This window comes from Cervus canadensis, chromosome 28, assembly GCF_019320065.1.
Source record: "Cervus canadensis isolate Bull #8, Minnesota chromosome 28, ASM1932006v1, whole genome shotgun sequence".
NCBI classification, from domain to species: domain Eukaryota; kingdom Metazoa; phylum Chordata; class Mammalia; order Artiodactyla; family Cervidae; genus Cervus; species Cervus canadensis.
Window position 1 is genome coordinate 26,543,462 of NC_057413.1, and position 12,496 is coordinate 26,555,957.

The window sequence follows — 12,496 nt, forward strand, 5'->3', positions numbered from 1 at the left end:
TGTCTTCCCCTTCCAAGAGGGCTCCAGTTTTGTCCCATTTATCTTTATTTTTACAGTGTTGAACAGCACAGTTTCCAAATATGTGCTTGAAAATGTTTGCTTAGAAGAGTCTTTGTATAATTAACATGGCCATGGTCAGGCGGTTTATTTGAATGCCAGTTCCTTTTTTTGCTGAAGTACTTTACAATAAAGGTGCGCCCAGACATAAAGTCAGGAAAGAACCATGCAATCAATGAATATTTTCAAAATGAATGCTCTTTTCTGTTTGAATAGTAACAAATGCACATGATACAACATTGGACTCCTAATGTCCTTCTTAAGGCAACGTGGACTATTTTCTTCTCTGCCTTTCAAAGATTAGAGATCTCTGCTTGCAGTCATCCTCCCTTATCTGTGGTGTGGGGTATGTTCCAAAACCCCCAATGGATGCCTGAAATCATAGAGAGTACTAAACCCTATATATACTAAGTTTTTCCTATACATATATGCCTATGGAGGTTTAGTCACTAAGTCGTGTCTGACTCTTGTGACCCCATGGACTGTAGTCCGCCAGGCTCCTCTATCCATGGGATTTCCCAGGCAAGAATACTGGAGTGGGTTGCCATTTTCTACTCCAGGGGATCTTCCTGACCCAGGGAATGAATTTGGATCTCCTGCGTTGCAAGTGGATTCTTAACCAACTGAGCTACCAGGGAAGCCCATACATACCTATGGCAAAACTTAAATCATAAATTAGGTTCAGTAAGATAATATCTGAATTTCTGGCATCATTATTATTTATACTTTGGGACCATTATTAAGTAAAATATGGGTTATTTGAACACAAGAACAGTGATACTGTTAACAGTTGATCTGATAACCAACATGGCCACCAAGTGACTAACGGGTGGGTAGCATATACAGTGTGGAGGCCCTAGACAGAGGGGTGATTCACATCCTGGCTGAGAAGCCAGAAGGATCCTCATATTGTTGTGTGTAGCTGAACTTTGTTATTTTCATCTCTGTATTAAATTTATTTATTCGCACCTAAAATACCTTTCCTCCATGCTCTAAGACAGGTGTCTCTCGCTAAACATTTTGGCTCAAACTTCTAGGAAGAAGTGTCTTGAAATTCACCACTACTTGGAGAGCATCAGGAGCTTGCAGCCCCCCATCCTGCATGGTCCTTGAGTGTAAAAAATCAATTAGAGACCTGTAACCATTGGATCCAAGGGTTGGAACAAAGTTTAAAGATTGCTTGTGCAAGTATCTAAACAGACATGAATCTACTTGATAACTTCTTAAATAGAAGCTTATCCAGCCTGTGTTTATATCTTTGCAGAGAAGAGACATTCTTTCCTTTAGAGCACAATCAGAATCACAATTTCATCAGTGCTTTGAATTCAGGTCATTTCAAGGATGCCTTACTATTCCCCGAGGACAAGGACTAGGTCTTCAGTTGAAAAATATTACAAGCCTACTATATACACCCAGGTAACGAGACATCTGAATCTGTGTAACTCACAAAAGCAAGAGAAGACCCTGAATGCTAGTCCTTACTACAAAGATGCAGTGGTCAAAATAACCTAACACAGGCACTGACCGCAACACATGGAATTTCAAACTTTTGCACAAAATCCAAAGTACATTTTAGACTGGGGACTGTTTGGCAGCCACAGCTATCACAAAGACGAGCCTTTTAAATGAGGCTCCACTGGATATTCAAAAGGCAAAAAAGAAAAGACAGGCTTAGGGTAGAGCAGGCTATGTATGGGGTGAGACCATGGGCATGGTGGACACTCTTGAGTCTGGGAGGCTCCCCCTGCACCTCAAGAAATTGTCAAGGAACAGCCCCTACCTGGGTGGGAACTTTACTTTTTGTTTAGTCCAAGCCTTTCTGGATATTTCAGATATTTCACATCTGCCAAACTAGGCACACTGCCCATCCCCGCCCCCAAACCTCACCTCTAGAAAATGACAATCTTGACATTTAACAAAACAAGAACAGAGCCTGAAATGTCAGACAGGACCAAAAAACCTTTTACAAATCACAGCCATCCCTCCCCACCCCTCCTCAATCCCAAGTCCTTTTTCCAGGCTTCACTGTTTAGTTTTTTGTGGTGGTGGTGGTTTAGTTGCTAAGTCGTGTCTGACTTTTGCAATCCCATGGACTGTAGCCTGTCAGGCTCCTCTGTCCATGGGATTCTCCAGGCAAGAATACTGGAGTGGGTTGCCGTTTCCTTCTCCAGGGGATCTTCCTGACCCAGGAATTGAACCTGGGTCTCCTGCATTGCAGGGAGATGGTTTACCAACTGAGCTATGAGGGAAGCCCCATAGCTTTTAGTTTTTTAACTGATGGCATTTGGTTTAGGTGTTGCCTACCTCTAAGCAGCCTTGACTCCAGACAATGTTTTATCAGCCGTTGCTTTCTTTTGTCAACCAGCCCTACCAGTAGAGGTCAAAGGTAAACTGGACCTGGACATCGGGGCTTGGTTGAAAGATGACTGTCTTGGTGGCCAATTGGGTACCTTTAAGCTCACGGCATGAGTGAGATGGGGAGACTCTTCAGGAGTGGATGAGGGAGACAGAGATCAGACTTGTGATTGCCAAGGAGGAGGGAGAGGGATGGACTGGGTGCTTGGGATTGGTAAACGCAAACTATTACATTTAGAATGGATAAACAGCAAGGTCCTACTGTATAGCACAGGGCACTATATTTAATCTCCTGGAATGAAACATATTGGAAAAGAATATTTTTAAAAAAGAATATATATGTGTGTGTCTGAGGCACTTTGCTGTACAATGAAGATTGGCACAACATTGTAAATCAACTATGAATGTGAAAGTGTTAGTAGCTCAGTCATGTCTGACTCTTTGGCACCCCTGGACTGTAGCCCACCAGGCTCCTCTGTCAATGGGTTTTCCCAGGCAAGAATACTGGGGTGGGTAGCCATTCCCAAGGATCCAACCCAGGTCTCCTGAATTGGCAGGTGACTGAGCTACTATAATTTCAATTAAAAGAGTGGGTGAGGGGGAGGGTTAGAGGAGATGGAATGGAGGATAAATAATTGCATGTGGGATTGAGAAACAGAGGAAGGAATGAATTTTAAAACTAGAACCAACTCTCAAATTTTCATTCTGTTGTTCAAAATAGAAAGACTCATCATCCACATTTTGACCAGAATCCCTCCCTCAAATTGAGAGCATTGTCTGATGAGAAGAGGAGGCTACTGGCCTGGGGGATTTCAGTGGTTTCTCCTCCCATCCCACAAATATCTGGACATTTCGTCCAGGGAAGTTTTTCCCTTGACCAGGAGAGTAGAAAAGTATCTGACTAGTTTCTTCTCCTAGCTTCCATTGCCCCGTGAAGAAAAAATTATTTTGGAAATCTGAGCGTTGTTTGGTCAGCCTCAGGGTTGTTTATCTAGCTGTCACAGGGAGCTTGTGCACCTTCTGGCACAAAATAAAATACAAGAACTGGACAGTAACTGGGAGACACAGAGTTCTTCAGGCTAAGGCAGGCTGAGCGGCACAGCCTGGCGTTCTCATTCCTTCCTGTTCCTTTTGTGTGACCTCACCTCAGCATTTTCTTCTTGTGCACACAATGGAACAGAACCCTGTTCTCTTTTCCCTAAGACAGTAAAGAGCTTGTGTCTAGTTTGCTATCATCTCAGGCTCCTCATCTGCTCCCAGGAGACCTTCCACGGACCTGCTTTTTCCCACCTCTTAGGAACCATTTGGTTTTGGTCCGGTTACAAGGCAGGTGGAAAACCGCCTTGAGAGGAACTCAAGTCTGAACTGTCCAGACTCCATCCGACTCCATCCTAAGATGCTGAAAGCTTTTCATGAAGGCTGGGAGAGAAGGCTAAATACTCTGAGACTTTTAAACATAATTTTTATTTTTTTTATCTGATTTTAAAGGTTACATTCCATTTATAGTTACTGCAATATATTGGCTCTATTCCCCATGTTTTACAATATATCCTTGAACCTACCTTACACCCAATAGCTTGTACCACCCAGTCTCATACCCCTATTGCCTGTCCCCCTCCACTGGTAACCACTATTTTGTCCTCTATTATCTGTGAGTCTGCTTCTTTTTTGTTACATTCACTTGTTTGTTGTATTTTTTAGATTCCACATATAAATGATGTTATATAGCATTTGTACTTTCCTTCTGACTTACTTCACTTAACACAATGCCCTCCAAGTCAGTCCATGTCCCTGCACATGGCAAGATTTCATTCTTTTTTATGGCTGAGCAGTATTTCATTGTGTGTGTTTGTATATACACCAGCGATGACTGAGTGACTGAAAAACAACATCTTCTTTACCCATTCATCTATTGATAGAAATACTCTGAGATTTTTTTTATTGAGAATGTAGAATGTGCCAGACATTGTCCCAAATGCTTTCTAGACATTACTTTACTTATTCCTTTAGACAATGATGCAGAAAGTGTGATTGTCTTCATTTCACAAATGAGAACTGAGCTCCGAGATGTTCTGTAACTTAGAAGGACACCCAGGAGACAGTGGAGAGTAAGCATTAGTCAGGAAAAGGAGCTTTCAAGGTGAGGGGTGGAGGTGGGGAATCAGGGAGATGTTGGTCAAAGGGTATAAACTTGCAGAGAAAGAATGGATAAGTTCTGGGGAGGCGGCACACAGCAGGCAAGGTAGACTTCAGGGCAAACTGCTAATGTGATCAGCTTCCTTGATACCCAAGCAGGTGAGCTCAAGGCACATCAGGGCTTATGTGATGCTAATGTGATCAGCATCCTTGATACCCAAGCAGGTGAGCTTAAGGCACATCAGGGCTGCACCTATCGGTGCTGAGGGGACTTGGGGCTGCAGTTGGACACTCACAACATCCGGTGACATTCATTAAGGGCCATGAGGACCTGGCAAAATCACCCCCCCCCACAGTACTCCTTGGTGTCCCCGAGGTTCCCACACAAACACACACACCTCTGCACATCAGCTGTCATGCTGTTTGCTGTTTTGTCAGAGTCTCTGCAGCTCCTCCTGCAGCATTTTATTGGTTCTGTGGTAGCAAACGCCACCAGGGCTTAGCCGTGGGATAGAGACAAGGCCCTCCATGGGTTGAGGTGAAGAATTCTGGGCAGGGTGTGGAAACATGCTTCAGGTGAAGAGAGATCAAAAGGATGATTCTTAATGATAGCTCTTTTAGAAATGCTCGGCATTTCTCAGAAGTCATCAGAACCTGGCATAGTTGGCGTGGCTAAATGATTGTCTTATAAGCCAAAATCTGAAGCTGTCTCTCTCTTTGGCTTCCGGTTTCTTTGGTCAAGTCACATCATCATGGCATAGATGAGATACAGGCGGAGCAGCGTGCTTTGGGCTCTTAGTAACCCTGAAAGATGCTTCTGGGAAACCCATGAAACACTGGCCATGGAGATCTAGGTCTTCATCTTCGCCTCAAGAAACAAAGCACATTTTGGGGAAGCATCTGGGGTGGTGACAAGATCAGGTTTCGGTGAGAGAAGCAGATAAAGATTGAAGATTGAGTAACGGGCCTGGGCACTCCCTTCCTCCTGACTCTGGAGTATGGTGTCAGCGCACTGGAGAAGTAGAAGGAGCACAGAACTGTGTGTCAGAGATTTCATGGCGGAGGGAAACTTTTTCCTCTACCCCCTCAGATCTTTGGCCGGGGACCTGCAGATTAAACTGCTGAAGCCAGTTGAACTGGATAAAGTGATTTATTTCAGATGCATATTGAGGGCCTCACAGAATGAAAGGAAAACCCCAAAGAGGTGGTCAGACCCTGAGGTTAATACAAAGGACAGTACATTTGTGGAGAAGTGATGAGATAGAGAAGGGCTCTGAGCTTCTAGGCGCGGTGCATTATGGGGTGGTAGACATACAGGAAAACTCATGGAAGATGACGGTCATCTTGGGAAGGTTTGTGATGTGGATTCCTCTCCATGCCATCCCTGGACTAATGACAGTCTAGAGTTCTCTCCAGTGATGAAAAGTCATTTGGCTCTTCCTGGTGCTGGAGGGGAGGGTGGCACCTTCACGTGGGAAATTGATGCCCGACTTTTAGGTAATCAGGGGGAAGGCAGAGAGCTTTTCCTGCAGTCCACTGTTTCTCAACTGCATTCAGCTCAAAGCAATCCTTATGTCAAAGTGGCATATTTGAGGAGCCACAGTCTGTGTCCCTTCAGCTTCTTGTAACTTCCTGACAGTCTCTTCCTGGCTACGCTGGAAGCAGTTTGAGGGTAGGACTGGGTCTGTTTGCTCTCCAGACCCCAGCACAGGGCCTGGCCCATTTCTTTGACCACTAACTGATGGGTGAATGGCTTCGAGCTGCTCTGAGTCTCGTTTCCTTGTCTGTAAGGTGATGATAGTGCCGCCCAGGTGGCTCAGCCGTAAAGAATCCACCCGCCAAAGCAGGAGACGTGAGTGTGACCCCTGGGTCAGGAAGATCCCCTGGAGAAGGAAAGGGCAACCCACTCCAGTATTCTTGTCTGGGAAACCCCATGGACGGAGTAGTCTGGCAGGCTCTGGTCCACGGGGTCTCAGAGAGTCAAATACAACTTAGCAACTAAAAAACAAGATGAAGATAAAGGTCTTGTCTTAGCATCCAAAGATCCCTTCCTGCATTGATTTACTCTGCAGCAGAGGTTCCCAGGTTGGTCATGAGAAGGAAACAGTCTAATCATTTTTCTTTATTTAAATGGAAGCTCATCCTTATATGGGGGCTTCCCTGGTGGTTCAGAAGGTGAAGAATCTGCCTGTAATGCAGGAGACCTGGGTTCAGTCCCTGGGTCAGGAAGATTCCCTGGAGAAGGAAATGGCAACCCACTCCAGTGTTCTTGCCTGGAGAATCCCATGTGCAGGGGAGCCTGGCGGGCTACATGAGGTCACAAAGAGTTGGACAAGACTAAGCAACTAACACTGACACACTTCTTCCTTATCTGAATGTTCCCAGGGAAACATGGCAAGATGTGACGGAGGGCAGAGCAAGACTCATCACAACAAAATACTTGGGAGCGTTTTCTCATTTTGTCCACTCTTGTGACCGAGGTTTGGCTCAGAGTTTGGACCGTGTGGATGCAGACACGTCCCACTCATATCCCTTCTGGTAAGGAGATGGCCCCAGGGTGGGGATGGCCAGGACAGCACATGATACTCTCCAAACACTCCATTTACCAAGGCCAGAAGGCAAATCAGCATCCCAGCTTTGCACAGCTGCAGAATGGACTCTTTGGAAAATGTGGCCTTGAAATATCTCACTTCTGTTTTTATCAGAACGTTTCAAACATTAGTGGCAAGTCTCTGGCTTAGTGGAAAACGGTGCTCAAGTTTGGAGTTAGGCATCCTGGATCCTATTGAAGACATTCTCCGCCTTGTCCTCCCTCAGGTAAGCCACACTTCTCTGGGCCTCAGTTTCCTCCTTTGATCTTAATGTCTAGGGCCCTCTTGGGTCTATTTTTTTTTCTGGTTGCGCTGCATCTTTGTTGCTGCCCATGGGCTCTCTCTTATTGCCGCCGGGGGGCTACTCTGCATTGCAGTGCACAGACCTCTCACTGTGGTAGCTTCTCTTATTGCAAAGAACAGGCTCTAGGCGCACAGGCTTAGTAGTTGTGGTGTGCGGGCTTAGTTGCTCCAGGGAATGTGGAATCTTCCCAGACCAGGGATCGAACCCACATCCCCTGTGTGGGCAGGCTGATTCTTATCCACGGTATCATGGAAGTCCAGATGTAATGCTTTAAGGTGGCTGCATCGGTACTAATTTTAATGAACTGAATCCCGGGTCTGCTCCCTCAGGTGTCTTCCCATTCCTGATGATGCTGGTGTCCCACCATCAGTTCAGCAGGACTGGCACCTGGATCTACTCCCTGGGGTGGGGGGTGGTGCTTTGTTCAATCATCTTCCCTGGCCTGAGCAGGGACACAGGAGCCAAGGACACAGCTAAGAGATGCAGCCATGCTGTGGGAGAGTGGAGCTCTGCGGAGGAACGGCAGAGAGATGAGGGTGGAGGGGTTGCCCAGTGAGCCGATCAGCCATGGTCTTCCAGGTTCAAGTTCAGCCTGGCTGGGATAAACTGTTTAGTCCCTCAAAGTCGAAGCTCTCAAGAAGCCTTGATGTTCATCTAGCACCCACATGGCAGATTCTGGGGTTTAATGGTGGTGGTGGTGTTTGGGGGGTGAGCTGGAGAAGGGAGCTTTGCACACAAAGTCACTTATAATTAAGTATCAAACCTTTTCTCTGAAGCATTCTGATGGGTAGGTCATGCCTGAATGATAGAAACTACAACAGAGATGAAATATAACCCTTTGAGAGTGTCCAGCACAAGTAGACTGTGTGTAATTATTTAATCTTTCTTTGGCTGGAGGCAAATCAGAGAAGACTTCCAGGAAGAGGAGTAGAACTTTCAAGGTGGAGCTGCTGGAGCCGGGAGAAAAGGCATTCCAGGGCCAGCAGAGCAAAGATGCAGAGGAAGGGAGCTGCCTCGGGTGTCCTGGAAACCAGAACTATTCTTGGCTGGCCGAGGACGTAAGCAGGAAGGCTCCTGGAAAGTTAGGTCACTGTGAAGTCATCTGCGCCTAGAGTGCAAAGCTCATGATTTTGGATTTAGCCCCAAAGGTCAAATACTGCTTGCTTCCATTCATCCTGCAGATGGTTTTTGTTTGGCTTGTATAGCACTTGTGTGTCTTTTTAATTTGATCCAAATTTTTAAGATATAGACATTTCACAAACAACCCAGCTTCTTAGACATGGGAAGATCTGGCATCTTGGAGACAGTCAGCAGGAGTCCAGTAGCTGATTCCTTTCAGACAAGCCACCCAGAGACCCGCTAGCCACTGTATGCCGACCTGGCCAATTGTGACTCATTCGTGCCCTCCTGGGGACCGTGCCAGAGAGAGGAAAGCCATGCAAGTTTGTGTGATGCCAGCTGGTATAATCATGGGCACTAAACTTGTTTTTTCTTGACTCTCCCAGGTCATTTCTCAGGCTCTTCTGCCTACCCCTTTTAGGCTGCTCCTGGGTAGAATTAGGAAGCCATTGAAAATTTGCCCAGCATACTATCAAGGATTTTCTATGATCTTCATACCATTCCTTTTCTATCAGCCTCTGGAGCATCACTGCCTTCCATTTACTTCCCCCAAGCGGCCCAAAGCCTGAGTGCTGCTATAGATGTCCAGACTCTTGCCTGTGTTAAGAGCATTTTTATTCATCAGTCAGTGAGGAACAGAGGGTAACCACGTGCCCTCCAGTCCTGCACCCAGGCAGGCATCACTAATCAATCAGTCACAGTGTGCTTCCCTGAGTTCAGACTCAGCATCAAAATCTTTCTCGACCACGCTCCAGGCAACCCTACCAACTGATCAAATCCAGTTATGGATTTGTCATAAGCTGACTTCCCCTAGGATAAGAGGATTTCTGATATAAACTGCCCAGTCGAGATTAGGTCACATGTATAGTCTTTGGGCTTTATTTGTTTGTTTCAAGACTGATGGTTTCAGAATCTTCTTTCTGGGGGCTCACAATTGCAGAGATATTTTCCCCACCTACGTGTGTGTTACTGTTCTTTTAGATAATCCTAGGTAATAATAGTTCCCATTTATAAAAGCCTATTTTGTGCCAAGGCTTAAGATGTGTAGTACTTCATTGTCATGGCAACCCTGCAGGTTAGTTACCATTATCCCTAGTTTACAAATACGGCTCTAGGTGTTAAGTGTCTTTGACTAAGATAATAAGTGCTGGTAAGAGTGGATATTCAAACTCAGAGCTATCCAGCTCCAAAGTCCAGGGCATTTCTACTGTTTTACCCTATTTCCTTACTTCTTCCTTTAAGTTCTAAATTAGGGAGAAACCTTATGCCTTCACATTTGACGGAATAAGATCCTTTCCCTCCTGTTGAGACCCCAGGGACTCAAAGCAATCATTTAAGTCTGAGGGATGGTTAACCAAAAGACCCTTAATCTAGAGAAGGCTGGGTATTTGTAACTATCACTTGCTCTGAATGGTACAAGCATCTATTCCTGGAGGCTTGACTTGGGGGCCCTGGGCAGGGAATTCATCCTCTCACACGTTGCCAGTAGAGATGCCAGGGAGGCCGCCCCTCCACTGCTCCTGCAGTGACAAGGGTGGTCTGATGGGAGTTGGCTGCCAAGCACCTACTATGCCTCAGGCTCTGTGCCAGGTGCTCTGAGCTCAAGTCCTTCATCCAGTTTGTGGTCTTTGCACCACACCATGTCACAGCGCTCCCAATAAACCCACGCCTCCAGATGATCGTGCAGAGTAGGTGCGCAGAGATGGGAACGAAGGAAGAAGAAGGCAGGGACAAGGCAGGAAACCTGGCTTCTAGCCGGACACTTGGAGGGAATTCGAGTCATAAGGCAAAAAGAAGACATCTTTTGGCAGCCGTCCACAGTAACCTGGGATTCCGAACAGAATCCCAGATGTGAGAAAAGTAGAAACGGACAAACAGACTCAGCACTTTTTCATGCAGTCGGTGATTCCTGCCCATCAACCAAATGCAGGCATTAGTGACATTCTGAGGGAAGTTATTAGAGCCCAAAGCAGTCACTTCACACACTAGGAAACCATTAGCCTCTTTTCTGTCAAGAGGAAGAAAAAGAGATAGAATAAGCTCATTACAAGTGAAATCTGATGAAAAGCTGGTGGAAGAGCCTTGGCAATGCCTGGTATGTAGAATGACCGTCCATCCCCACTTGCCCAGAACAGTCTCAAGTTAGCTGGTTGTCTCAGCGTAATTACAGAACACACTCTCCTTTCCCCTGAAAAGTGTCCTGATTTTGACGATAAAATGACTAGTTACCTTGCTTCCGTAGCAGGTTTCAACTTACTGCCCCTTTGGCCTGCGCACAGTTAACTGGGTTGAATGTATTTCCAGCGTTGCAATAAAAGTTAGTCTGCACAGAAATCCCTTTCATTAGAAAGAAGCCTAGGGGACTTCTCTGATGGTCCAGTGGTTAAGACTACATGCGTCCATTGCAGGGGGCACGGGTTTGAACCCTGCTCGGAGAACTAAGACCCCACACACCGTGTGGTGCAACCGAAATAAATGTATATTAAAAAAAAACAAAACATAAAGGAGAATAACAAAGATCTGACATTAAATACTACACACACACACAAAGAAGCCTATACCGCTGAGGAAATTTTCACACTCTCCCCCTCACTCTGCTGCACCCACACACATCCAGATTCTGGTATCAGTCAAATCTAAGATCAGTCTTGCAAGCTTTTGTGACTCTCAATTCCACAATCACATGTCTATCGGAGTCAGAAGCAGAACATGCAGCTATGGAAGCTTAGAGGGGATTTAGGGGTGATACCCAGTCCGCACTGGGCAGAAGACTTTGGGAAGTAGGGCTCAGGGTCCTCCCAAGTATGCAATAATTATAAATCAGGCCCTTTGTGTGTGAAATGGGGATAGGCTGGCCACTCTCTGCCCCTTCCCATCTTGCCTACCCCCTAACCTGGCCCCAGATGACTCATCCCAGGATCCTTTTTGTATTCATTCCGAATAGAATATTCAATTTCCTCAAACAGCCAAGACAAACTGCCAGATAAACACTGGCCAAGAAAACTGGGGGTTCTTGGCTGGTTATTGAGGAGTTATGCATAGCTGGAGTCAGGGCTCTGTCATCAGGATGGGGTTTCATTCTGGACACACCCCTTAAGTCTTAGCTCCTATCACATGAAGCTTTGGAGGCCAATCAGAAGGGTTTGGGATGCCCCTGTTTTCCCGTGAATGTGTAAACCAGCTCCCCCCCTCACCGGGACTAGGAAAAAAAGCTAACAAAACAATGGGACAAGAGCGCCCCCTAGTGTCAAAAAGTGCATCCATTCATTTGAAAGCTCTAGAACCCCGTTGGAATGTGTACCATTTTCTAGGGATTATTTCATTTAATGTTCACAGCCCAGGGGTGCCTTGGGATCAGGAATTTAGGAGAAAGAGCCCTCTGTTCTCAAAGAACCAAGTTTTATGGAGGGAGGCTGGCATGTTAAAAAAACAACAGTGTGATAACTGCTGGGATAGTGGGAATATGGGGTATTTTGGGAAAACAAAAAAGGGACACTCCCTGGTGGAATCAGGGAATGTGTCACAAAGGCACTGAGCCTGTTAATTAGTTCCAGTCTTGGCTCACCCATTCCTGTGGAGGTTGAGCTTGGCACAGAATTCACTGGCTTGCACTTTCTTGCAATATGACTACATTCCTCATTTCTCAAACCGCTGCAGAAAGCCAACCTAAATGGAATGCTTTTCCCTAAACACATACTGAATGGATGGTTTTTATCTTTTTTTTTTTTTTTGGTTGTGCCTTGCAGCATGTTCATCTCAGTTTCCTGACCAGGGATTGAACCTGCATTGGAAGCATGAAGTCTCTGAACCACTGAACAGGCAGGGAAGTCTGGTTTTCATGTTTAATATTACATTAGCTTTTTAAAAGGCCATCCCCACACTGAATTGTAGGAACTTATGAAGAATCTTTTAATGTCACTCTTAACTTGGAAAG